Genomic DNA, 26,702 nt, shown 5'->3' with positions numbered 1-26,702 from the left:
TTACAAGCCCTCCACTGGCTCCCCTTCCATTTCAGAACCCAATTCAAGGTTCTCACACTCACTTCCAAAGCCCTCACGGCCTCACCCATTCCTCTCCCTTTTACATCTCTGATCTCCTCTCTCTTCACTCTGTCCGCCCTCTTCGTTCACTTAATACACGCCACCTTTCTTGCCAATTGATTACTTCCTCCCACTCTCGCCTCCAAGATTTTGCCCGCGCTGCTCCCCACCTTTGAAACTCCCTCCCTCTCTCCATCAGACTCTGCACCTCTACAATCATTCAAACGAGCTCATAAGACCCACTACTTCATTAAAACCTTCCAGCTCTCATCCTAATTTGTTGCTACATCTTCCTTCCTCCCCGCCTACCCCATCTGTGTCACTCCTGTTTGTCTGCCCCTCCCTTAAAGAATGTAAGCTCTTTCGAGCAGGGCCCTCTACCCTCATGTGCTTCTCCCTACTGTAATTTAATTTATCTTACTCCCCACTAGGACAACTAACACTTGGCTGCTTAAGTGGGTGTTAAGGTTGCTAATATAGCAATGTTTATTATACATGTCCGTGTCCTGCTTTGTATTGTATTGTAAGTCAGTGGTTACTTATTTAGTTATGTATTTTGTAAGGTGCTGCAGAACACTTGTGGTGCCATATAAATAAATTATAATAATAATAATAATTAGCAGATCTGCTGAGTATGAAGTTGCAGCACCTATCCCCACTGTGTCCACCTCTGAATCATCCCCTGTGTGTATTCCTATTGGTGCTATTAGGGGCTATTCAATTTAGTGTGATGTTGAATAGCGCAGGGAAGGAGTTTCTGGAGCTATTTAATTGATCCCACTGTTCAATTAAAAAATGTATGCAACTAAAGTGCCGGCCGCGATGCTGTCTTTCAGTTTAGCGCAGTGCTGACAGCATTGCAACCAGCACTTTAGGTGAAAAATGCAGGGTAGCGTGGCTAAACATCAGGCTCAAAGCTAGGTAACGATATCTCCCAACTTCTGGGTGTGGGGTAAGAGAAACAATTGAATAGCTCCAGGATCTACTTCCTGGTGCTATTTACATCATGTTTAATTGAATTGCCCCAATGAATTGCCATGCTCCTCATGATGCGTGGCCACGCCAATTTTTTTGCAAGCACCTTCAGTGCACACACACACTGGGGTCCATACCCCAAATTCAAAATTCACACTTCGACCACTATACACTTAATTATCTTTAGAGAAATTCAGTGTGATGCACTCCCCAATTTTGTCTAGGTGTCAGCTTTATTAACAGGATTATGGTGGGGCAGTCCACCAAAATAGTCTCAATCAGAATATGAAGTTGATAATGAGCGCCTACAGTGCTTATCCAAAATATCTATCAACGCAATCATAAATAAATAAATACCCAAACAAATATAAATAAATAAAAATTTATATTGTAGTAAAAGATAATAATAAGATGACAATCTATAAGATAGTTACAAATCACTGTAACAATGCCTAGTGCATGTGAAAATCTTTTATAATTGGTTCATTGAATGTTATTTAGTAACTTCAAAAAAGTGCATTGTGCATAAATAAAACAACAGTGTAATAATGATCTAAAAGTAGCTCAGAAAGTACTTAATGCATTAAACATCTGCAAACTTGAAAAAATGCACTATAACCAATGTCAGTGTATCAATTTAAGAAGAATTTTATTAACTATAACAATAGATAAAAAAAACATTTCATGGCTTATACTTGTGTTAATACATTCCAACAGAAAAATAAAATAAAAACAGATCCGGATAAACTCATTCCATAAAAAAGCAGATATATATCACAGTAAATAGAGCATAGGATATGGATAGATCATAATAAGCTTATCTTGAAAAGGTAAGTGGATGGCGCTACCAACGTGTTTCGTCTTATTCAGGACTACTTCAAAACCCTACTGACATCAATACTATCCTGGAACAAAGGGAAAAAGTCCTACAGATGTCATGACAAGAACTGCTTGAACCTTCTAAAAAAAGAGTCTAAACAAAGGATCCCATGGCCTAGTGATTTCACTGTGGCAAGTCCAATTATAAGACAGGCGTCAGAGGCATTATGGCTATTGTCTCTTTCAATAAGGAGCTCCCTGTGTTCAGGAATGCTAGACCTGTGGCGTCCTTTAAAAGGGGTAACAATCTTAGACACAGATTGGTACATGCTGATAGGACAGACATCCTTCAAGTGCCTAATGTCTACACTAAACCTCCAGGTTGCTATAGATGTAGTAATTGTGTCACATGGAGTTAACTCCTTGTAAAACATTTAAACACCCACATTGCCAAACAACATATGAGATTATGGGCCTCATTCAGAGGCGGTCGGAGGATGCAAGCGGTCGCTCAGAAACTGGGCGGCCGCTTGCATCCTGACCGCCCGCCTCTGTTGCGGTCGTTAGGCTGTGGGTTAACACCCACAGCTCTAACGACCGCTCCGGGGATGGTCGCGATGGTCAGAGACCATCGCGACCATCGGGGCTTACGACGAGACCCTAAGGTAGGGTCTCCCTTGTCGTAAGCCCCGGAGAGCTTCTGGCTCTGTCTGAGCCGGAAGCTCTTCACTGACATCACTAGTGATGTCAGTGGGGCCTCCCCCAAACGGTAGGCGTTCCCATGGGAACGCCTCCGTTTGGGCTGCCACCCCCCTGGCCCGCCTTCCAAACGGGGCGAGCTGTCAATCAACATCGACAGCTCGCCCCCTTTGGATCAAGACCCGCTACGACCGGCGCTGTCGGGTCTCATGCGCCGTCATGCGCATGCTCTGTGGCAGGCCGTCGACCCGGTCCGAGCACATCGGCGCTAACGACCGTGTCTGAATGACCCCCTATGTCCTTACATGTACTGTAGCACTGTCCAAGTGGTTTATATGATCATTTTCCCGTGTGGTTTATACATATACTATGTGGATCAAACCACCCGTAAATTTCGCAAATGGATTGCTTTGCACACCTCAGCCATTAGAATGGCCATAGGAGGTAAACATATAGGGCCTGATTCAGAGCTGCTCACTCACACTATGCGTTCGCAATCGGCCCGATGTTCTGTGTACGCGCATGCGCACGCTTCGTTCTGTGTGTGCGCGAACTACACACTGCGATCGCATCCCTCTCGCTCGCCAAGCAAAGGCAGCCCAGGGTAATGAGTGACAGGAGAGGGTGGTAACAGGGGCAGGATACTAATAACGGGGGGTTGGAGATGCGAACACAGGCGTGCCTGAGTGTTTCAACGCCGTTTAAGAGGCGTGCATAATTAACAGGCAGCGTCATAGTACACGTCACTTGCCTTTTTTTTACACTGATTTCCTCGCAATGCTTGCGGTAGGGTAAAGCTACCTCAAGCACTGCGTTCACATCCGATGGTGCTCGATACACTTCCTGGAGATGACGTGTTGCTGGTGGGCGATTCTGCCTGTGCGATTGGGCATCCGCATACACAAAGAGGCCGCTCGCTAAGACATGGTGGGCATGCTTATCGCTTCCCGTGGCGTCACTTTGTCAAATTTGCATACGCATCAAGCGAGCGTACGCAGATAGCGAACGGGTCTGAATCAGGCCCTTAGACCAACCTGTGGCACGCTATTTCAAAGAGGTTAAATGGCGTCCTTAAAATACTTGATCGATCACGTCCCCATATCTTTACATGGGAGCGATAGGGCTAAGACCCTTCTCATAAAAGAATCAAGATGGATTCTTTTATTGAAAACCATCAGACCCAAGGGCCTTAATAACAGAATAAATTGGAATAGTATTATGTAATAATAAGAGTGTTAAATCTCCATTTTTTTTTGATTATTATTTATTACCTTTTCTTATGTAATATTCCTTTGGATATACTATTTTCCCATATATAATTTATGCTTGGCATACTGTTGTACTTAATGAAATTATATATCTATTTTATATAATTATAGATTATTTAATTTTAGACTGCTAGTTTATTTCTGATAAAGCTATTTAATATATTCAATATATACTGCATTGGTGTGTGTTTTTATACTGTTTAATTATATATTGCACTGGTTAATTTTGCTCTTTTATATTATGTTTATCACATTGTGGATTGTATCTTTAAGGTCCACCCATTAAGCTGCAAGCACTGTGGAACGCAGGTAGTCTGTCCCGATGGAACGCAAGCACTGTGGTCTCCAGGCAACGGTGGCTGCAGGACTTGGAAGTGTGGCAGTGTGAGGCATCCAGGTCATACTTGCCTACTTTTGGAAACTAGTTTCAGGGAGATTCAAGATTGCATGAGAGTTCGCATGGCACACCGCTGAGGGCATGCTCCATGTCTAGCTACACCTGTGGGCGTGTCTATTGTCACTCAGTGGGGTGTCCTGCGGTGGCAGGTGGAAAAAAAATTAATAAGTGCAGCACGCTGTCAGGGTGGGTTTGTGTATGGGTGGCATGCGCAGTCACAAATTATCCCTAATTTATGTGATCATTGCCTCAACCAAAATGAGTCCTCCAACAAAGTTTTTTTTTTTTTTTTATAACCTCCACTGTGCTCACACACAGGACACACACACGGGTCAGTGCCAGTCACCATCCCCCCCCCCCACACATACAAAGGGGTTAGTGCCAGCCCCCCTCACCCCACACACACACACATACACAGGGGTTAGTGCCAGCCCCGCACCCCGCACACACACACACATACACAGGGGTTAGTGCCAGCCCCCCTCACCCCACACACAGGGGTCAGTGCCAGCCCCCCTCACCCCACACACACACGCAGGGGTTAGTGCCAGCCCCCTTCACCCCACACACATACACAGGGGTCAGTGCCAGCCCCCCCTCACCCCACACACACACACAGGGGTTAGTGCCAAACCCCCTCACCACACACACATACACAGGGGTCAGTGCCAGCCCCCCTCACCCCACACACACCCACACATACACAGGGGTCAGTGCCAGCCCCCCTCACCCCACACACATACAGGACAGTGCCAGCCCCCCTTACCCCACACACATACAGGACAGTGCCAGCCCCCCTCACCCCACACACATACAGGACAGTGCCAGCCCCCCTCACCCCACACACATACAGGACAGTGCCAGCCCCCCTCACCCCACACACCTACAGGACAGTGCCATGGAGCTGCTGGGGAAGAATCACAGACACTCACCTTGGGAACATGCACTTGTCCTCCTCCAGCCACTCAACTGAGCTCCAGGACCCAGATGCCACTGAACTGGAATCTCCCCGTCAGACAAGAGCTTCTCTCTTCACCCGGCCAGCTCCCCCATCACTCCTCGTCGGGGGAGAGGGTGAGGGATCCGCCCACAGCTCCAAACATGCAGCGGGGGTGGGGAGTGATCCGCCCGCATGTCTCACTCCCCCGCTGCTCCAAACATGCAGTCGGTAGAGGGGAAGGGATATGCCACCGCCACTGCTGCCACAGGAGACACACTGCTGCCTTACTTGGGCCACCCACAGGTACAGCTGTGCTGGGCGGCCTGCGCTGCCCACGGACCTGCGGTGCGTGGCCGACCTATTTTGCATGGTCGCGCCAAGCTCCGCCCCCGTCGCCGCTGGGATCGCGCATGTGCGGTCCGGATTTCAGATGGTGGTCAGGGATTCCGGGGGATTAGGAGGGCTTTGCGGGGCAGCGGGAGACTGGTGGGTAAAACGGGAGACTCCCGCAGGATGCGGAAGTGTTGGCATGTATGATCCAGGTATTGGAGCCTGACAGACCGGGGGGAGTGGGGGAAGGGTGTGATAGAGGTGCAGGCAGTATGTGACAGTATGTGGAGCTATTGAATTGGGTAAATGTTTGCTATATAATGTTATGCTGAACTTGACGAAGGAGCAGTTCCCCTGAAACATTGATTCAGTAAATAAGTATTTGCTTAATATTTTTTAGTCTGACTGCTATTTCTTCAAACTTTGTAACTTGTATTTATATGAGGGCTGATTGAAAAGTAGTGAGGCTGTTTTTCTGTCTCATAGGTAGAGGTGGCAACGCTATGCTGGTTATTGTGAAGCTCATACATAGATGTGTCTGAATCTGCAGTTGGACTGCTGTAGTCTTCTTTGTTTGATCACAGCGAGTGGAAGATCTTCGTGCGTTTCATCATGGTGGATGAGGAAGACGTGTCTGTGAGATTATGTCAGAGATGTGTGATTGAATTTTGTGTTAAACGTGGAAAAAGTGGAAATGAAACTCATGAAATGTTACAGCCAGAATCAATTAGCTGTGCTGCAATATTTCGGTGGTGGAAGCACTTCAAAGAGTGTAATATGCGAGTGACTGACGAAGTGCATTCTGGGAGACCATCCACCGCGGTTATAGATGTCAGCATTGCCAAAGCTGCAGAGATGTTGCAAAATGACAGAAGGTTAATTTTACTCAAACTTTTGGCTTCACGTGGCATCTCATTCCAACAGGGGCCTGATTCAGAGCCGGACGCTCTGACCAGAGCACTCGCTCTGAATAAGGGCCCTCCTACCTGAAAATGGAGCGGCCTCTTGGATGCTCACATAGCTGTGGGTGACCACCCACAGCTATAGCGAGCGTCCATGATGATGGTCGCGATGGTCAAGACCATCGTGACCATTGGGCTTGCGACGGAGACCCTGCGGTAGGGTCTCGCTGCCGCAAGCCCTGGAGTGATTTTGGCTCTATCAGAGCCAAAATCACTCCCACTGACATCACTACTGATGTCAGTGGGGCCGGCTTCAGATGGTAGGCGTTCCCATGGGAACGCCTCCGTCTGGCAGCAACGCCCCCAGCACGCCCTCCAAAGGGGGCGTGCTGTCAATCAACATCGACAGCACGCCCCCTTTGGTGCGAGACCCAGAGCGACGGCTACCCCGTCGCTAGCCGGGTCTCGCGCATGCGCACGACGGAGCTCCCTCCGTCGTGCGCATGCGCAGTAGGGCACCATCGACCCGCTTGAAGGCGTCCTGCGCTCGCGAGCGGGTCTAAATCAGGCCCTGGTTCCAGAGCCGGATTAAGGGGGGGGCACAGGGGGCGAGTACCCCCGGCCCCCCCTCTCTCAGGGGGCCCCCCCTCTCTCAGGGGGCCTCTCTGACCCAGCTCTGGCACTAGAGCGTCCAGACAACATTCTCTGCTTACTGCCTGGCCGGCTATCGTAGATGCAGAGGGTGTGCAGGCTTTCAAAAAGTGCCAACCCTGCTCCCTGCACACAGCCATGCTGCACAAAGAGTTACACAGTCACAGCTACAGTAGCAGCTGTCTGGCTTGCAGGGACCACGCCTCCTACAAGCATCACTATAGAGAGACGGACCAGGCGGACTGGACTAGAGACTGAACAGTGAGAGAACACACACATCTGAAAGCGGAATCAGTATGGAATCCCGGCTGCCGCATGGCCATCGGTTCGATTCCCGGCAGCGCCTGGCCGACAAAAGCAGAGTTCCCGGCAGTGGAAGCCCGACAGCGCTGGAAATCCCGATCGTCGCTAAGGTAAGTATAAACTAACCTAACCTAGCCCCCTAAACCTAACCCTCCTTAGGGGTGCCTAACCCTAACCTCCCCCCCAAGTGCCTAACCCTAATCCCCCCTCTAAGTGCCTAACCCTAACCCCCCCTTCCCCGCTGCCTAAACCTATGTCCCCCTGGGGGGTGCCTAACCCTAAGTCCCCCCTGGGGGTGCTTAACCCTAACCCTCCCTCCCCCTAGCCTAACCCTAACCCTCCCAGGGGTGCCTAACCCTAAGTCCCCCCCGGGTGCCCTAAACCTAACCCTCCCCCCCACGGCTGTCCGCTCGCGTCGCACGGCATCCCTTCGATCGGGATGCCAGGCGCCTGTCTCCCGGCGTCTGGGAAATGACAGGCGTCTAGATATAGACGCCCGGCATTTCACCCTCGCAGGGATATGACAGTCGGGAAGCCGGCTGTCGGTATTAAGGCAGCCGGTTTCCGGAGTGTATACCCTGAAAGCAGCTGCACTCTGCTGATAAGAATGTAAAGCAAACTAGTATGGAGTCTGGACTATGGAGAGGTGAGCACCCACCCCACACAGTAGTGAATGTTACAGTCTGCAGCAGTGCAGGCTGACGCAGAGCTCACTGTGGCAGGGGGGCCCACATCCCATACACACTGCCACGAAATGTAAAATGTCATATCCCTTTGTACAAAATATATTTATTTTTTTGTACTAATGTTTATGCCCCATAACACTGTAAGGCATCTTGTCACATGGAAGCAGTGACAAGTGGATGTGGCTACAGGGAATTGCTGCTTCCTTTATACTATACTGGTTAAAGGGAAAGTGTGTGCACCTTGAAAGGGAACCCCTTCCAAATATTTCTATGGGCCTTACAAAGGTATCTACACCCATGGGCGGTTTAAGAGAGTAGTGGGCTGTGGAAAGCTTCTGTGCGGGCCCCCCCCAACAGCACTGTAGCCCCTTTGTTGTGCGAGAGTCTACTGTGCATGCTCAGGTCTCTAGGAACATGGCGTACCCACTATGTTCCTGAGACTTCTCTATTGCTCATGTGCAAACCTCCAGGAAAATGGCTGCAGCGCATTTTCCTGGTGATTTCTGTCAGGGCTAGCCGACGCAGGACTCCAGAGAGGTAAGTTTAATGGGTGCAGGGTGTGCGGTGTAGACCCACACACACAATGGGCACAGCCAGGGAACGGTGCTGACAAGTGGGGGAGGGCCCCCCTGTCTTAAGTGCCCCGGGCCCCCCAAAGGCTTAATCCGGCCCTGCCTGGTTCAGCATATTGTTACAAAGAAACTGAAAATGCATTGCGTGTGTGCTAGGTGGTTACCCAGAAATGTCACAGAATAGCAAATGCAACGATGAGTTCAGTTGTGCAAGAACACTGTTCTAATGTCAGAGAGGATACCCGATTTCCTGACATCGACTGTGACAGGTGACGAATCGTGGATTCGTCATTATGATCTGGAATCCAAACAACAGTCCAGTGTATGCAAACACGCAAATTTGCCTCCTTCCAAAAAATTCTGTGTGATTCCTTCAGTGTGTAAAGTCATGCTTCTGCTGTTCTTTCATGCGCACAGTATACAGCACTGGGTCCCCGTGGACAGACAATTAATGGTGACTACTTTGCAAACGTCCTGAAAACCCATTTGCATGGAGCCATGAGGAAGAAAAGACCACATTTGCTGAAGAAACAGTGGTTTTTGTTCCAAGACAATAATCGATCATGTTGCGACTTAGCACCCTGTGATTTCTTGGTATTCCCAATCCTAAAAAAAAACAACTGCACGGCAAGAAGTTCTCAACAGATGAAGTGAAAAATGTCACAGCTACAACACTAAGAGGTCTATTTACTAAGCAGTTTTAGGAGAAGTGAAGAGTGAAAAGTGATAAGGTGCCAGGCAATCACCTCCCAACTGTCATTTTTCAAACACAGCCTGTGAGATGACAGTTGGGAGCTGATTGGCTGGTACCTTATCACTTTTCACTCTTTACTTTTCACTTCTCCTAACACTGCTTAGTAAATAGACCCCTTAAAGTGATGTCACTAATCAGTCTTTGAATCGTTGTTGAAAAGCTGCAAAAAATGTATTGAAGTGAAGGATGATACTTTGAAAAAGAAAAATGTTCAGATCCTGTGGAGTCATCTGATTCTGAATAAAAAAATCAGTCTCATTACTTTTCAATCAGCCCTCATATATATTTCCATTGAAACACACATACAATATGTTCATGTAATACACTGATAAACAGAGTAAATAAAATGTCCCAGAAGTCTGTAACACACACACACATATATAAAGTTTACTTCCCATGCTACATTTCCCGGCGGTCCACCCGGGCAAAAGTCGCACTGCACTGATTTCAGCGCAGCGCGACTTATTTGCCATATCATGGCACGTTTCAGAGGCACATAGGAGATTCAGGAGGATAGCGGAGTGTGGGAGGACTTGCAATGTTCAAAGAATCTCCTGGACATTCCAGGAGAGTAGGTAACTAGGGGGGGGTATAAAACCTTATAAAGAGTGGAGAAGTGAACTAGTAGAGCAGTTACCCATAGCAACCAATCAGCTTCTAGCTAGCATTTATCAAGTACATTCTACAAAATGATAGGTAGAAGCTATTTGGTTGCTATGAGTAACAACTTCACTCATCCTCTTCTCCACTCAAAGATTTGATACATCTCCCCCTATGTTTTTACATGCAGTAACAGTAGTGCCTGTTTTTTTAATCCCAAATACTTTTACTTTGATAAATATAGGGAGTGTCATAAACATGTTAATATTTCATCCCTTTCACAAAATTAATCCATATTCCTATCATTAGTTTTTTTTAAAACGGCAAAAATCAGGTTGTATTTACATAAGAAGATTTTACCTCTTCATGCACGCTGATGAAAAAGATACATAAAGTGAGCCTGAATCAGAGGTGGATGCAGAAACGGCTGCGGCTGTGTCTATTGGCGTTTACCCATCTGCATCTTTATGAAAATGGCGCTACAAAGTCAGACCCTTATATACATTTAATGGAAAAAACAATCGAACTTATGGCGCTGCACTCCAAAACAGCGTGAGTCACTAATAAGTCACCAACATACAAATAACAAATACATACATACAGATAAAAACAGTGACACCATTTGCTCTAAGGATTGTTCCAGCTGACAGTATTCTCATCAACGGAGTTCCAAATAATCGCTTGGTCCCATTAGACAGTTCGTTTCATATAAATAAAGAAAAAAATCACACAGTGTTGTAGTATTGTTAGTAGGGTTAACAATAGGGTTAAGTGTCTAAAACAGTAAATAGGAAGATAGTGTCCAAGTCCCTTTCCAACGTCCAGACAGTCCCAATTCTGTAAAATTACCAAAATATGTTGGAAGGGGTACACAGTGCAAACTCTTACTTGTATGCTTACACGAGACAGGATGGTGAAAAGCTCATAAAGGTTTCTTTACATCTTCTGGGATCCTCTCCAGGTTTGGACATACAGTTATGATAGCATAATTGCTCCAAATGGAATATAAAACAGCATAAAAAAGCTATAATGCAATATTGAGTTGCAAACGCAAGCTTCTATTATAAACACACGGGACAGAGGCCCTGATTCAGAGCCGGACGCTCTGACAGAGCGCTCGCTCTGAATCTGGGCCGTCCTTCTTGATTTTTAGAGTGGCCTCCTGGCCGCTCGTATAGCTGTGGGTGACCACCCACAGCTCTAGCGAGGGGCCAGTAAGATGGTCACGATGGTCAAGAACATCGCGAACATCGGGCTTGTGTCGAGACCCTTGTGGTAGGGTCTCGTTGCCGCAAGCCCTAGAGTGCTTTCGGCTCTAACCTCCGTCTGGGCAGCATCGCCCCCGGCACGCCCACCAAAGGGGGTGTGCTGTCACTCAACATTGTCAGCACGCCCCCTTTGGTACGAGACCTGGAGCGACAGTTTGCCCGTCGCTATCCGGGTCTCGCGCATGCGCACAACGGAGCCAGCTCCGTCGTGCGCATGCGCACTGGGCCACGATCGACCCGCTTGTGAGCGCTCAGCGCTCGGGAGCGGGTCTGAATCAGGCCCAGTGTCCGTACCATATAGATGTCAAATATAACACACCACTGCACTGCAGAAGATGGAATCCTGGTATTTATGCAAATGGTATGCAATATGGGGAAACTATTCATATTTACTCACTATACACAATTATTTGCATACTGTGTAATGTGTTTGGATCAACATTGCTCCTGTTTGAGTTTAACAGTTTTTAATACACAGACTTTTGAAGAATCTGGCTATATCTGCCACTAAGCGATGATAGGTCTAAAGGTTGCTTAGCATCCAACACTTTGATAAAACAGTGCTGTGCATCATGGACTTTGGAAACTGTCAAACAGGACCAAGCGAGAATTTGGAAAGCTGTTGATGAGAATACCGGCCCTGATTCAGAGCCAGACGCTCTGACAGAGCGCTCGCTCTGAATCAGGGCCGGTCTTTTATTTTTTTTAGAACGGCCTCTTGGCCGCTCGCATAGCTGTGGGTGACCACCCACAGCTATAGCGAGCGGCCAGGAAAATGGTCGCGATGGTCAAACCATCACGACCATCGGGCTTGCGACGAGACCCTTGTGGAAGGGTCTCGTGGCCGCAAGTCCCAGAGAGATGTCGGCTCTAACAGGGCAGAAATCTCTCCCACTGACATCACTCGTGATGTCAGTGGGGCCGCCCCCAAACGGAGGCGTTCACATGGGAACGCCTCCGTTTGGGCAGCCACTCCCCCGGCCCGCCCACCAAAGGGGGCGAGCTGTCACTCAAGATCGACAGCTCGCCCCCTTTGTTGCGAGACCCGGAGCGACGGAGTGCCCGTCGCTATCCGGGTCTGAATCAGGCCCACTGTCAGTTGGAACAATCCTTAGCGCAATGAATTAATGAAGGGTGGAACACCTTTGGGCACTACCCTTCCACTGCAGCCTGTAATAATCACAGTCCTTTCACCTCAAGGACCAACGAAGAGCAACTAGAATATATGTTTGTTGTGGAAAATTACATTGGCGCTGGGGGGAAACTTTGCAGAAGGAAAAAATACATGCAACATTACAAACATGAAAGATCACATTTATTCCTTCAAATATAACAGTAAATATTAGGGGTGTGCACCGGCCACTTTTCGTGTTTTGTGTTTTGGTTTTGGATCTGGATCTTTCTTCGTGTTTTGGATCTGGATTGGTTTTGCCAAAACCACCCTTCCGTGTTTTGGGTTCTGGGTTTTGTGTTTTGGATCTGTATTTTTTTTTAAAAAAGCATAAAAACAGCTAAAATCACAGAATTTGTAGGTTTTTCTGCTCCTATGCTATTATTAACCTCAATAACCTTAATTTCCACTCATTTCCAGTCTATTCTGAACACCTCACACCTCACAATAGTGTTTTTATGTCCAAAACGTTGCACCGAGGTAGCTGGATGACTATGCTAAGCGACACGAGTGGGCGGCACAAACACGTGACCCATCTAGGCGTGAAACTGCAGTGGCAGACAGGATGGCAGTTTGAAAAACTAGGCCCCAAACTGTACATAATGCAAAGAAAAAAAAGAGGTGCAAGATGGAATTGTCCTTGGGCCCTCCCACCCACCCTTATGTTGTATAAACAGGACATGCACACTTTAACAAACCAATCATTTCAGCGCCAGGGTCTGCCACACAACTGTGGCTGAAATGATTGGTTCGTTTGGGCCCCCACAAAACAAGCTGGCAATTAATGTGTCCCTGCACAAACTGGCTCTATGGAGGCAAGATGTCATCCTCATCCTCCTCATCCACCGATTCCTCACCCTCTTCAGTGTGTACATCCTCATCCTCACAAAGTATTAACTCGTCCCCACTTGAATCCACCACCACAGGTCCCTCTGTACCTTCTGGAGGCTGGTCTCCCTGGAAGAGCTGATAATTCATTTTGATGAACATCATCTTCTCCACATTCTGTGGAAGCAACCTCCTACGCCTTTCGCTGACAAGGTTCCCGGCTGCACTAAACACTCTTTCGGAGTACACACTGGAGGGGGGGCAACTCAGGTAAAATAGAGCCAGTTTGTACAGGGGCCTCCAAATTGCCTCTTTTTCCTGCCAGTACAGGTATGGACTGTCTGCCATGCCTACTTGGATGCTGTCACCGATGTAATCCTCCACCATTCTGTCAATGGTGACAGTATCATATGCAGTGACAGTAGACATGTCAGAAATTGTTGCCAGGTCCTTCAGTCCGGACCAGATGTCCAAACTTGGTCCTGCCTGTCCTGCATCACCGCCAGCGGGTTGCTTAGGATACCTAAGTTTTTTCCTGGCAGCCCCAGTTGCAGGAGAAAATGAAGAAGGAGCTGTTGACGTGTCACGTTCCGCTTCAGCTGACAGTGTGTTCACCAGCAGGTCTTTGCACCTCTGCAGGCTTGTGTCGGCCGGAAAGAGAGACACCACATAGGCTTTAAACCTAGGATCGAGCACGGTGGCCAAAATGTAGTGGTCTGATTTCAACAGATTGACCACCCTGGAATCCTGGCAAAGCGAATGAAGGGCTTCATCCACAAGTCCCACATGCCGAGCGGAATCGCTCCGTCTTAGCTCCTCCTTCACTTTCTCCAGCTGCTTCTGCAAAAGCCTGATGAGGGGAATGACCTGACTCAAGCTGGCAGTGTCTGAACTGACTTCACGTGTGGCAAGTTCGAAGGGCTGGAGAACCTTGCACAACACGGAAATCATTCTCCACTGCGCTTGAGTCAGGTGCATACCCCCTCCTTTGCCTATGTCATAGGTGGATGTATAGGCTTGTATGGCCTTTTGCTGCTCCTCCATCCTCTGAAGCATATAGAGGGTTGAGTTCCACCGTGTCACAACCTCTTGCTTCAGGTGATGGCGGGGCAGGTTCAAGAGTGTTTGCTGGCGCTCCAGTCTTCGGCACGCAGTCGCTGAATGGCGAAAGTGGCCAGAAATTTTTCGGGCCACCCAAAGCGTCTCCTGCACGCCCCTGTCGCTTTTCAGAAAATTCTGCACCACCAAGTTTATTGTGTGAGCAAAACATGGGACGTGCTGGAATTTGCCCAGATGTAATGCCCGCACAATATTGGTGGCGTTGTCAGATATCACAAATCCCCAGGAGAGTCTAAGTGGGGTAAGCCACTGGGCGATGATTTCCCTCAGTTTCTCTAAGAGGTTGTCGGCGGTGTGCCTCTTACTGAAACCGGTGATACACAGCGTAGCCTGCCTTGTAACGAGCTGGCGTTTCTGAGATGCTGCTACTGGTGACGCTGCTGTTGCTGCGTAAGGTGATACATCTACCCAGTGGGCTGTCACAGTCATATAGTCCTTAGTCTGCCCTGTTCCACTTGTCCACATGTCCGTGGTTAAGTGGACATTGTGTACAACGGCATTTTTCAGGACACTGAGGACACTTTTTCTGACGTTTCTGTACAGTCTCGGTATCGCCTGCCTAGTGAAGTGGAATCTAGACGGTATTTGGAACCGGGGACACACTACCTCCATCAATTGTCTAAATCCCACTGCACTAATGGCGGATACCGGACGCACGTCTAACACCAACATAGCAGTCAAGGCCTCAGTTATACGTTTTGCTTCAGGATGACTGCTGTCGTACTTCATCCTCCTCGCTAAGGACTGTTGGAGGGTCAATTGTTTAGTAAAAGTAGTGGTGTTCCTACTTCCTCTCTGGGATGATGAACGACTCCCAGCAGCAGCAACAGCAGCAGCGGCAGCAGTAGGCGTAGCAATGCAGGATCCTCCAGAGGAATCCCGGATAGGAGAGTCAGTCATGCCAGTGACATGGCCTGCAGGACTACTTCCGATCCTGACTAAGGAGGAAATTGACGAGGAGGGAGTTGACGGTGTGGTTTGCAGGCGCTTGGATACAACAGGACAACGGGATTTAGGTGTCCCTGGACTGCTTACGGTCTTAGCCAAAGTTTCTGAACTTGACAGTAACTTTTTATGAACGCGCTGCAGGTGCCGTATAAGGGAGGATGTTCCTAGGTGGTTGACGTCCCTACCCCTACTTATTTCACCTTTACATATGGTACATATGGCAAGACAGTTGTTGTCCGGATTTGGATAGAAATATTGCCAGACCAAAGAGGTGGAATGTTTGGTCTTCTGCCCAGGCATGACCGTGATGGGCTTTTTCATCCCACGGACAACAACTGTCTCCCCCGGAGCCTGATTTAAACAAACCACATCACCATCAGAATCCTCCTCGCCAACTTCCTCCTCAGCGCCAGCTACACCAGTATCCTCATCCTGTTGTACTTCAACAGTGACATCTTCAATTTGCATATCAGCAAGTGGACTGTGGGTGCTCCTTTCAGCACTTGCAGGGGGCATGCAAATGGTGGAAAGAGCCACCTCTTCCCGTCCAGTGCTGGGAAGGTCAGGCATCGCAACCACCACCACACTTGGACTCTCCTTGGGGATTTGTGATATCTTCTTAGAAAGCACAGTTCTTCGCTGTGCTTTTGCCAGCTTAACTCTTTTGATTTTTTTAGTGGGAGGAGGGCTTCCATCGTCATGTGAAGCTGAACCACTAGTCATGAACATACTAGGGATCGACCTTAGCCGTTCCTTGCCACTCCGTGTCGTAAATGGCATATTGGCAAGTTTACGTTTCTCTTCAGCTGATTTAAATGTCTTTTTCAAGGTCATTTTCCTGAACTTTGCCATTTGGGATTGTATGTGCCCTCTACTATGACATTGGGCATCGGCCTTGGCAGACGATGTTGATGGCATGTTATCGTCTATGTCATGACTAGTGGCAGCAGCTTCAGCACTAGGAGGAAGTGGTTCTTGATCTTTCTCTATTTTATTTTTATCGGAGAAAGTTTGGTCCTCCATTTATGTTATATCGATTTGATATATACGTGCGGCTAAACACAGAAAATAATTTTTTTTTTGGTTTGGACTGGAGTGTACTTTGTGGGTTACAGCACCCTTTAACGGTCAAGCCAGCCGGCCCTTTACTTATGACACAGGCGCACTCTTGGCACTACTTTGTTGATGCACGTGCGGCTACTGCGCACACAATTCACAAACACAGAAAATAATTTTTTTTTGGTTTGGACTGGAGTGTACTTTCGGGGGTTACAGCACCCTTAACGGTCAAGCCAGCCGGCCCTTTACTTATGACACAGGCGCACGCTTGGCACTACTTTGTTGATGCACGTGTGGCTACTGCGCACACAATTCACAAACACAGAAAATAATTTTTTTTTTGGTTTGGACTGGAGTGTACTTTCGGGGGTTACAGCACCCTTAACGGTCAAGCCAGCCGGCCCTTTACTTATGACACAGGCGCACTCTTGGCACTACTTTGTTGATGCACGTGCGGCTACTGCGCACACAATTCACAAACACAGAAAATAATTTTTTTTTGGTTTGGACTGGAGTGTACTTTCGGGGGTTACAGCACCCTTAACGGTCAAGCCAGCCGGCCCTTTACTTATGACACAGGCGCACTCTTGGCACTACTTTGTTGATGCACGTGCGGCTACTGCGCACACAATTCACAAACACAGAAAATAATTTTTTTTTGGTTAGGACTGGAGTGTACTTTCGGGGGTTACAGCACCCTTTAACGGTCAAGCCAGCCGGCCCTTTACTTATGACACAGGCGCACGCTTGGCACTACTTTGTTGATGCACGTGCGGCTACTGCGCACACAATTCACAAACACAGAAAATAATTTTTTTTTTGGTTTGGACTGGAGTGTACTTTCGGGGGTTACAGCACCCTTAACGGTCAAGCCAGCCGGCCCTTTACTTATGACACAGGCGCACGCTTGGCACTACTTTGTTGATGCACGTGCGGCTACTGCGCACACAATTCACAAACACAGAAAATAATTTTTTTTTTGGTTTGGACTGGAGTGTACTTGGGGGTTACAGCACCCTTTAACGGTCAAGCCAGCCGGCCCTTTACTTATGACACAGGCGCACGCTTGGCACTACTTTGTTGATGCACGTGCGACTACTGCGCACACAATTCACAAACACAGAAAATAATATTTTTTTTGGTTTGGACTGGAGTGTACTTTCGGGGGTTACAGCACCCTTAACGGTCAAGCCAGCCGGCCCTTTACTTATGACACAGGCGCACGCTTGGCACTACTTTGTTGATGCACGTGCGGCTACTGCGCACACAATTCACAAACACAGAAAATAATTTTTTTTTTGGTTTGGACTGGAGTGTACTTTCGGGGGTTACAGCACCCTTAACGGTCAAGCCAGCCGGCCCTTTACTTATGACACAGGCGCACGCTTGGCACTACTTTGTTGATGCACGTGCGACTACTGCGCACACAATTCACAAACACAGAAAATAATATTTTTTTTGGTTTGGACTGGAGTGTACTTTCGGGGGTTACAGCACCCTTAACGGTCAAGCCAGCCGGCCCTTTACTTATGACACAGGCGCACGCTTGGCACTACTTTGTTGATGCACGTGCGGCTACTGCGCACACAATTCACAAACACAGAAAATAATTTTTTTTTTGGTTTGGACTGGAGTGTACTTTCGGGGGTTACAGCACCCTTAACGGTCAAGCCAGCCGGCCCTTTACTTATGACACAGGCGCACGCTTGGCACTACTTTGTTGATGCACGTGCGGCTACTGCGCACACAATTCACAAACACAGAAAATAATTTTTTTTTTGGTTTGGACTGGAGTGTACTTTCGGGGGTTACAGCACCCTTAACGGTCAAGCCAGCCGGCCCTTTACTTATGACACAGGCGCACGCTTGGCACTACTTTGTTGATGCACGTGCGGCTACTGCGCACACAATTCACAAACACAGAAAATATATTATTTTTTTAGCACTTGGGGGGAGCACCCCTGATGGACAGAGCACCCCCTGGACAACACTACAGCACTCCTTTAGGACTGGGACACTGCACAGGACTTTGGAGTGGACACAGCCCCTATGGAGAACTGACTGCACAACACAGTCCAGCCAGCCCCTATGGACTTTGAAGTAGTGGACACAGCCCCTATTAACAACAGCAGCACAGCACAACACAGCCAGCCCCTATGGACTTTGAAGTAGTGGACAACAGCAGCACTACACTACACTACACTACACAGCCCTAACTCCCACCCTCCCTCTTCACTGTCCACAGCCGAGTGAGAAAATGGCGCCGACGTGTGTACCTTATATAGGATCCAAAACCCGCGAGACTCGGAAGGCGGGAAGATGACGTTTTGCCTCGATTTCAGATCCGAGTCAGGCGGGAAAAGTCGAGCCTGACTCGGATCGGACTCGGATCGGGGGGGCTCGGGGGGGTTCGGATTTCAGAAATCCGAACCCGCTCACCCCTAGTAAATATATATTAATACTACCCACAATAAAGTGGATGCACATAGAAAAAACAATAATAACAATTTTTAGGGGTTAACATTTAACTTCTTGAATCCCCGAAATATCCTTATTTGTAGATAATGTTTAGTCAATCCCACATACAGAAAAAAAGAGGAATTAGAAAAAGAGCATTAAAGTACAAAAAATATATAATAATTTCTAAAACCAATTGCATAAAATAGGAGGATTCAAATAGATAATAACTGAACGTACGTATATAATATAGAACTACTGTACTAATAGATGGAGGTGACCAGACCAGAGATCCAAGGATTGGGTAAGCATTGGGACCCTAATGTGTTTTCTGAGCCCTTAGGACATCTGGTACCAGTAACCTAAGGGTACCAGTGCTCACCCATAGGGTATGTATCTGCCACCCTCTACTTTAAAACTGTATATCTTCCCTTATTGAAGGGTGATTGTTATTATTGTTTTTTCTATGTGCATCCACTTTATTGTTTATGTACTAACATTCATATCCCTTGCCGAAGGGTAGTATTAATATATATTTTACTGTTATGTCTGAAGGAATAAATGTGATTGATTCATCTTTCATGTTTGTACTGTTGCATATATTTTTTCCTTCTTCAAAGTTTCTCCCCAGCGCCAATGTAATTTTCCACCAACAAACATAAATCCTTAGCGCAAGTGGTGTCACTGCCCTTATGTACATTTGTGCATCTAAATATCCAAGGACTGAGATGCCCACTATCAGCCTCTGTAGGTGCTGAAATACTGAATGGTGCGTGTTTAGACGAGCCATTGGTCTCACCATGAAACTTGCACCAGTTCTATGGTAGGTGCAGTTTTCGGCCCAAGTATGGCCTCCTATCCCTGCGGCTGTGTTTGTGTACACATCCAATTTCACTGAAACGCCCGCAACACTCCCATAACATGCCCAGACGATGGACCCATGGGTGTCGTTACTATGGGGCCCAGAGGCTTAGGGGGCCCTGGTCCCCGGGTATATACTGTACTTGCATACCAATTTCCTGGATTTGCCTGCTAAGCAATTTGGTCTGTTCCTTTGCCCAGCCTGAATGGGGAGACATTCCATTTTAAGTGGGACTTGTGCGTGGTGGATGTAGCATAATATGACCTGCTCATTGTAATGTGATATAATATGAACTGGAGGTCACTGTAATGTTACATAATATGAATTGGGACACTTGAAATGTGGCACAATATGAAGTGGAAGCACTATAGTGTGGCATAATATGAACTAGATGCACTGTAATGCGGCATAATTTGAGATGGAGGGAACTGTAATGTGGCACAATATGAACTGAAGGTTTTATAGTATGGCATAATATAAACAGAGGGTACTGAAATATGGCATATGAACTGGGGACAGTGTATGTCATAATGTGAATTGGGGTAGTTTGTGGCATAATGTGTACTGGAAGCCCTACAATGTGACATAATGTGATATAGGGTACTACTATGGTTCAGAAAATAAACTAGGGCACTATTATGGGGCATAAAATCAACAACTGCAGCAGATGGGTGTTTTTTTCTAGAAGCAAGATACCTTCCAGTAATGGTCCAGGAACGCCCATCGCTTTTTATTTATTATATTGTGTGTCTCGATTGCAGCAGCGCCTTTGTGCATACACTCTAAGTAACACATATGCCGTAGGAATTTATAGGGATTTTCGTGCAATCAAACAAGTTGCTTAACTACATGAACATCAGCATTGCGTCTGGCTTTGAATCAGGCCCAATGACAATTCATGTTGTTAGTAGCATAGGGCCTGATTCAGACCCACTCGCAAGCGGCTGTCCGCTCGCAAGTGGGTCGATGTTGTGCACTGAGCATGCGCACGACGGCGGGAGCTCCGTCGTGCGCATGCGCCAGACGCGACGAGCGAAGGACTTTCCTTCGCTCGTTGTGTCTGATCAAAGGGGGCGTGCTGTCGATGTTGATTGACAGCACGCCCCCTTTGGTGGGCGTGCCGGGGGCGTTCCCAAGGGAACGCCTACCGCCAGAAGCCGGCCCACTGACATCACTAGTGATGTCAGTGGGAGTGATTTTGGCTCTGATAGAGCCAAAATCACTCCGGGCCTTGTGGTTGAAAAACTCAACCACAGGCTCCGGCTCGCAGTGGCGATGGTCGCGATGGTCTTGACCATCGCGGCCATCAAACTGCACGCTCGTATAGGCTGTGGGTGGTGACCCACAGCTATACGAGCGTCCAGGAGGACGCTCCATAATTATGGAGGACGGCCCTCATTCAGAGCGTGCGCTCTGCTCAGAGCGTACGGCTCTGAATGAGGGCCTTAGTTCACTATATAAATACTCAAAATATAAATGTGCTCAAAATTGGGATAACATACACAAACAAGTCCAATTTCCACCAAATCACACTCACTTTTGGTGGGGCTCCGTTTTTATTTTAAGGGCTGCACATCAGAACTGTCCCATTGGGACCAGGACATTTTGGTGCAGTGAAATATAGTGCCACCTTGTTTTACATTACTTTACAGAGAAAGATTTTTATTCATTCACATCAGTCCCTGTAGCAGGTGTGTACACGGAAACGGTATGAAATACCACCGGCCGCATGGCCGTGAGTTAGAATCCCGGCAGCGTGAGGCAGAAGCTGGAGAGATCCCGGCAGCGGCAGCCCGACAGCGCTGGAAATCCCGATCGTCCCTAGGTAAGTGCTTACTAACCTAACCCCCCTAACCTTAACCCTCCTTAGGGGTGCCCAACCCTAACCTCCCACCCTGTGCCTAACCTTAAAACCCCCTCTAAGTGCCTAAACCTAACACCCCTTTCCCCGCTGTCTAACCCTAAGTCCCCCGGGGGGGTGCCTAACCCTAACCTCCCACCGGGCGTGCCTAACCCTAATCCACCCTCCCCCTAGCCTAACCCTACCCCTCCCGGGGGGGGTGCCTGACCCTAAGTATCCCCGGGAGCCCTAAACCTAACCCTCCCCCTCACGGCTGTCTGCTCACGGTGCTCGACATCCCTTCGATCGGGATTCCAGACGCCGGTCTACTGGCATCGGAAAAATGACAGGCGTCTAGATTTAGACGCCTGTCATTTAACCCTCGCCGTGATAAAGCATATGATACTTTTCCAAAAGTAGAAGTATCTACAATATGTATTCTCTGTTTACATGGGTTGGGTACGGGCAGAGCCGGCCCTAGCCAATTTGGTCTCTCTCTCTCTCTCTCTCTCTCTCTCTCTCTCGTAGCAGATCCACAAAAAAATTGGGAAAAAGTTTTTATTAATTATTTTATTTATAGAATTTAACAAAAAAAACAAAACATAATAAAGCATTTCTTTATTTTGTCCAGTATCACTCTTGGGGGCAATTAAATTATATGTGAGGGAGGCAAGTTGCTGTCACAATGGTATAGAAACACAGGGCCTGATTCAGACCCGGTCGCAAGCGCTGAGCGTTTGCATACGGGTCAATGGTGGCCCACTGCGCATGCGCACGATGGAGCCGGCTTCATCGTGCGCATGTGGGCAATCCGTCACTCCGGGTCTCGCACCAAAGGGGGCTTGCTGTCGATGTTGAGTGACAGCTCGCCTCCTTTGGTAGGCGGGCCGGGGGGGTGGCTGCCCAAATGGAGGCGTTCCCATGAGAACGCCTGCCTTTTGGGGGCAGCCCCACTGACATCACAAGTGATGTCAGTGGAGAGATTCCGGCTCTGTTAGAGACGAAATCTCTCTGGGGCTTGCGGCAGCAAGACCCTACCACAAGGGTCTCGTCGCAAGCCCAATGGTTGCGATGGTCTCGACCATCGCAACCATCAACCTGGCCGCTCACCCACAGCTATGCGAGCGGCCAGGAGGCCGCTCAAAAAAAAAATGCCCTGATTCAGAGCGAGCGCTCTTTCAGAGCCTCCGGCTCTGAATCAGGGCCACTGTCAACAGCAGCCATACATGCTCTCCTCGCGGCTTGATCTCACCACTGGCCTCCATGCTTTTTTGTACGCAGCCCTGTGTGTTGTACGACATATTGCCATACCTGCGGGAGCGAGTTTTTAGAATCAGCCCCTTAGATTAAATATGTACTAATGACTTGCTTCAGTTGCTCAGGGAGACTATTGCAGAATGGTACCTAGCATTAAGGCTAGCACAGACAGGATAGGATCATAATGGCTGGTTCAGAAGGAACAGCAAAAAGAATGGGCAGAGAGGTTGGTGCAGACAGGAGAAGTGCAGACAGTCTGGCACAGGCAAGAAAAGAGCATAGAGGCTGGCATAGGCAGGAAAAGGACAGAGGCTGGCATATGCAGTAAAAGGGCTGAGAGGCTGGCATAGGTAGGGAAAGTGCAATGGGATTAGCATAGGCTGGAAAGGGGCAGTGAGGTTGGCTTAGTTAGGCAAAGTAAAAATGGTGAGCATAAGCAGGAGAAGGGCAGAGACTGGCATAGTCAGGAAAAGGGCAGATAGGCTGACATAGACAGGAAAAGTGCAGGAGGCTGGCAGATACAGAAAAAAGCAGGAGGCTGGTATAGACAGGAAAAGGGCAGGAAGCTGGCATAGACAGGAAAAGGACAGGAGGCTAGCATAGGCAGGAAAAAGGCTCGCATTGGTAGGAAAATTGCACAGGGTCTAACATATGCTGGAAAATGGCAGAGGTGCTGGCACAGAATGGAGAGAAATTAGAAAAGGGGAAGGAAGTTACAGATATAGACTTACCTTTGCCTTGTTCCATGTGCAGGGGAGCACAGAAGTGTCCTTAGAGTGACGCTGCAAGCTAGTAGAGCAGAAGAGGAGATGGGGTCATGAAAACCCCTGCAGAACTCCATCGGCAGCTGAAGAGCTCCAGAAACAGTAGGCAAGGCAAAAAAAGTGAGCCAGTACTTAGTTTACTTTCATTTTACACTAATAAGACCCAAAAAAATCTATACATCGCCCCCTGGTGATTGCCGGGTGCACCTCCAGCTAATTATACAAAGTTTATTTACAGGTGTGAATCACAGTCGGGTCATAGCCAGATAGCTAATGGGGGGGGAGGCACAGCCATGTCGCCCCTAGGCATTTGCTTATAATGCCTATACCTAGGGCCGGCTCTGGGTACGGGGTTGGGATGCTGATGGTCAGAATACTGATAACAGCATCCTGACCCAACAAGGTAAGTACTAGAGATGAGCGGGTTCGGTTCTCAGAGAACGGAACCCACCCGAACTTTCAATTCCGAGCTGAGATGCAAATTGGCACAGGTTATCCCGCCTGACTCGGATCTCAAAACGAGGCAAACTGTCATCATCCCACTGTCTGATTCTCGCGAATTTTGGATTTTATAAAAGGTTCCCCGTGATCGCTGCCATTTTCATTCCGACTGTGGACAGTGAAGAGGAAGGAGGGGGCTGTGATTGCTGTGCTGGTAGGGGCTGGCTACTGTTGACAGTGAAGAGGAAGGAGGGGGCTGTGGGTGCTGTGCTGATAGGGGCTGGCTACTGTTGTCACTTGTGTCAGGGGCTGGCTGCTTAATGTCCATTGGGGCTGGCTCTTGTCCATAGGGGCTGTCTGTCTGTTGTCCATAGGGGCAGACTGGCTGTGCTGCTGTGTTGTCTAGGGGGTGCTCACTACTCTGTCCATCTTCACCCCCAGTGTGAAAAAAAATTAATATTTTTTTCTCTGTGTGTGTGCGCGTTAGCAACATTTATCAGTGATGTAACTGCGCAGGGGTGCTGCCTGTGTCATTTATCAAGGGGCTGCTGCCTTGTTCAGGGGTGCTCTCTCCCCAAGTGCCAAAAAAATTAATCAATCAATAAAACTGTTATTTTTCTGTGTGTGTGTGTGTTAGCCACACTTATCACCAGCAACGTAGCTGCGCAGGGGTGTTGCCTGTGTCTTTATCAAGGGACAGTTGCCTCATTCAGGGGTGCTCTCCCCCCCAAGTGCCAAAAAAAAAATTAATCATTCAATCAATAAAAGTGTTTTTTTTTCTATGTGTGGGTGCACATTAACCACACTTATCAGCAACGTAGCTGCGCAGGGGTGCTGCCTGTGTCGTTTATCAAGGTGCTGCTGCCTCATTTAGGGGTGCTCTCCCCCCCTCAGTGTAAAAAACAACAAAAAATGAATAAGTTTTTTTTTCTGTGTGTGTGTGCATTAGCCACATTTATCAGCAATGTAGCTGTGCAAGGGTGCTGCCTGTGTCATTTATCAAGGGGCTGCTGCCTTGTTCAGGGGTGCCCTCACCCCAAGTGCCAAAAAAATTAATCAATCAATAAAACTGTTATTTTTCTGTGTGTGTGTGTGTTAGCCACACTTATCACTTGCAACGTAGCTGTGCAGGGGTGCTGCCTGTGTCAGTTATCAAGGGGCTGGTGCCTCATTCAGGGGTGCTCTTCCTCCCTCAGTGTAAAACCCCCCCCCACAAATTAACACTTTTTTTCTGTGTGTGTGTGCGCCACACTTATCAGCAATGTAGCTGTGCAGGGGTGCTGCCTGTGTCGTTTATCAAGGGGCTGCTGACTCGTTCAGAGGTGCTCTTCCCCAGTTTTAAAATTATAATTTTTTTGTTTGTGGTTGTGTGCGTTAGCCGCAATTTAGTTGCGCTATAATTGCTTGGTGACACTGCTGTAAGACCGCAATGAGTAAGGAGGACAGTCACATGACAGGAGAGCAAGTTCCACATACCAGTCTTGTAGCTGCCAGCAGTAGTCATGATGACGATGCAAGACTGTCAACGTCATCTTTGAAGGCCGATGCACCAGGACTTAAGTTAGGCCATGAAAATCATCTTTTACAGTGTTAAAAAAAAAAATCTAAAGCTAAGTTAGCTTTAGAGAAATAAAATATTGGCAATATGCCATTCACTACACAAAGTGGCAAGGTAAGGCCTTGGCCTTGGCCTTTATTTATGACTGGTGGTTACACAAAAAAAATTTAAATTGTTAAGATGAATAAGACACTGAAACCAACTGTGTGCTCTGAAAAGTCGCAGATCTCCAAGGAGAGTCCAAGTGTGTCCGCGGTTGCCATATGTGAGCCTGACCTTTCTAATACTGTAATTGAAGAGGATCCTCCTTCCACAATTTGTGTGCCCTCTGCAAATGTGGGGATGAGAAGCACAAGTCAACATGCTGACGTAGAAATCGAGGATGCTTCTGTTTAAATGCACGAGGATGAGGATGATATTTATGTAGTTGGCAATACCAACAAAGATGATGAGGTTGTTGATGATAATGAGGATGTTGATGCCAAGGATGTTTGTGTAAAAACTGTCAATCAGGCAACAATTGTTGCCATGCCTGGGCAAATGACCAAAAAATCCACCTCTCATGTGTGGAATTATTTCCACCTAAATCCGGACAACCATTGCCAAGCCATTTGTAACCATTGCCAAGTAATAGTGAGTAGAGGTAAGGACCTTAACCATCTAGGAACCTTCTCCCTGTTACGCCACTTGCAGCGTATTCATCAAATTTCAAAGGGTATTTCAAATTCAGAAACTTTGGGGACAAAAAAAACTAACAACAATCAGTCCAGTGTCACCTAGCTGCTCCCTTCTATCTGGATTCAAGCACCTGCAATCTCCACCACCAACACCTGCATCATCATCAACATCCTCAATCATGATCGGAAGTAGTCCTGCATCCAATTTCATAATCATGACTGACTCCTCTCCTATTCATGATTCCTCAGAAGGATCCTTGAGTGCTATGCCTGTTGCTACTGCTGGGGGTGGATCTTCATCCCAGAAAGGGACCAAGAAGACAACTACTTATAGTAATGTAAAAAAACAATTGACTATTAAACAGTCCTTTGATAGAGGAAGTAAGTATTACAGCTGTCACCCAGTTTCACAGCGGGTCACTTACACCATGATGGCTGTGCTAGTATTAGATGGTGAAATAATAGAAAATGAGGATGATAGTGTGGAGGAAGTGCAA

This window comes from Taudactylus pleione, unplaced genomic scaffold (assembly GCF_031769625.1).
Source record: "Taudactylus pleione unplaced genomic scaffold, aTauple2 ptg000015l, whole genome shotgun sequence".
Taxonomy (NCBI): Eukaryota; Metazoa; Chordata; class Amphibia; order Anura; family Myobatrachidae; genus Taudactylus; species Taudactylus pleione.
Note: the sequence above shows the minus strand (reverse complement) of the source record.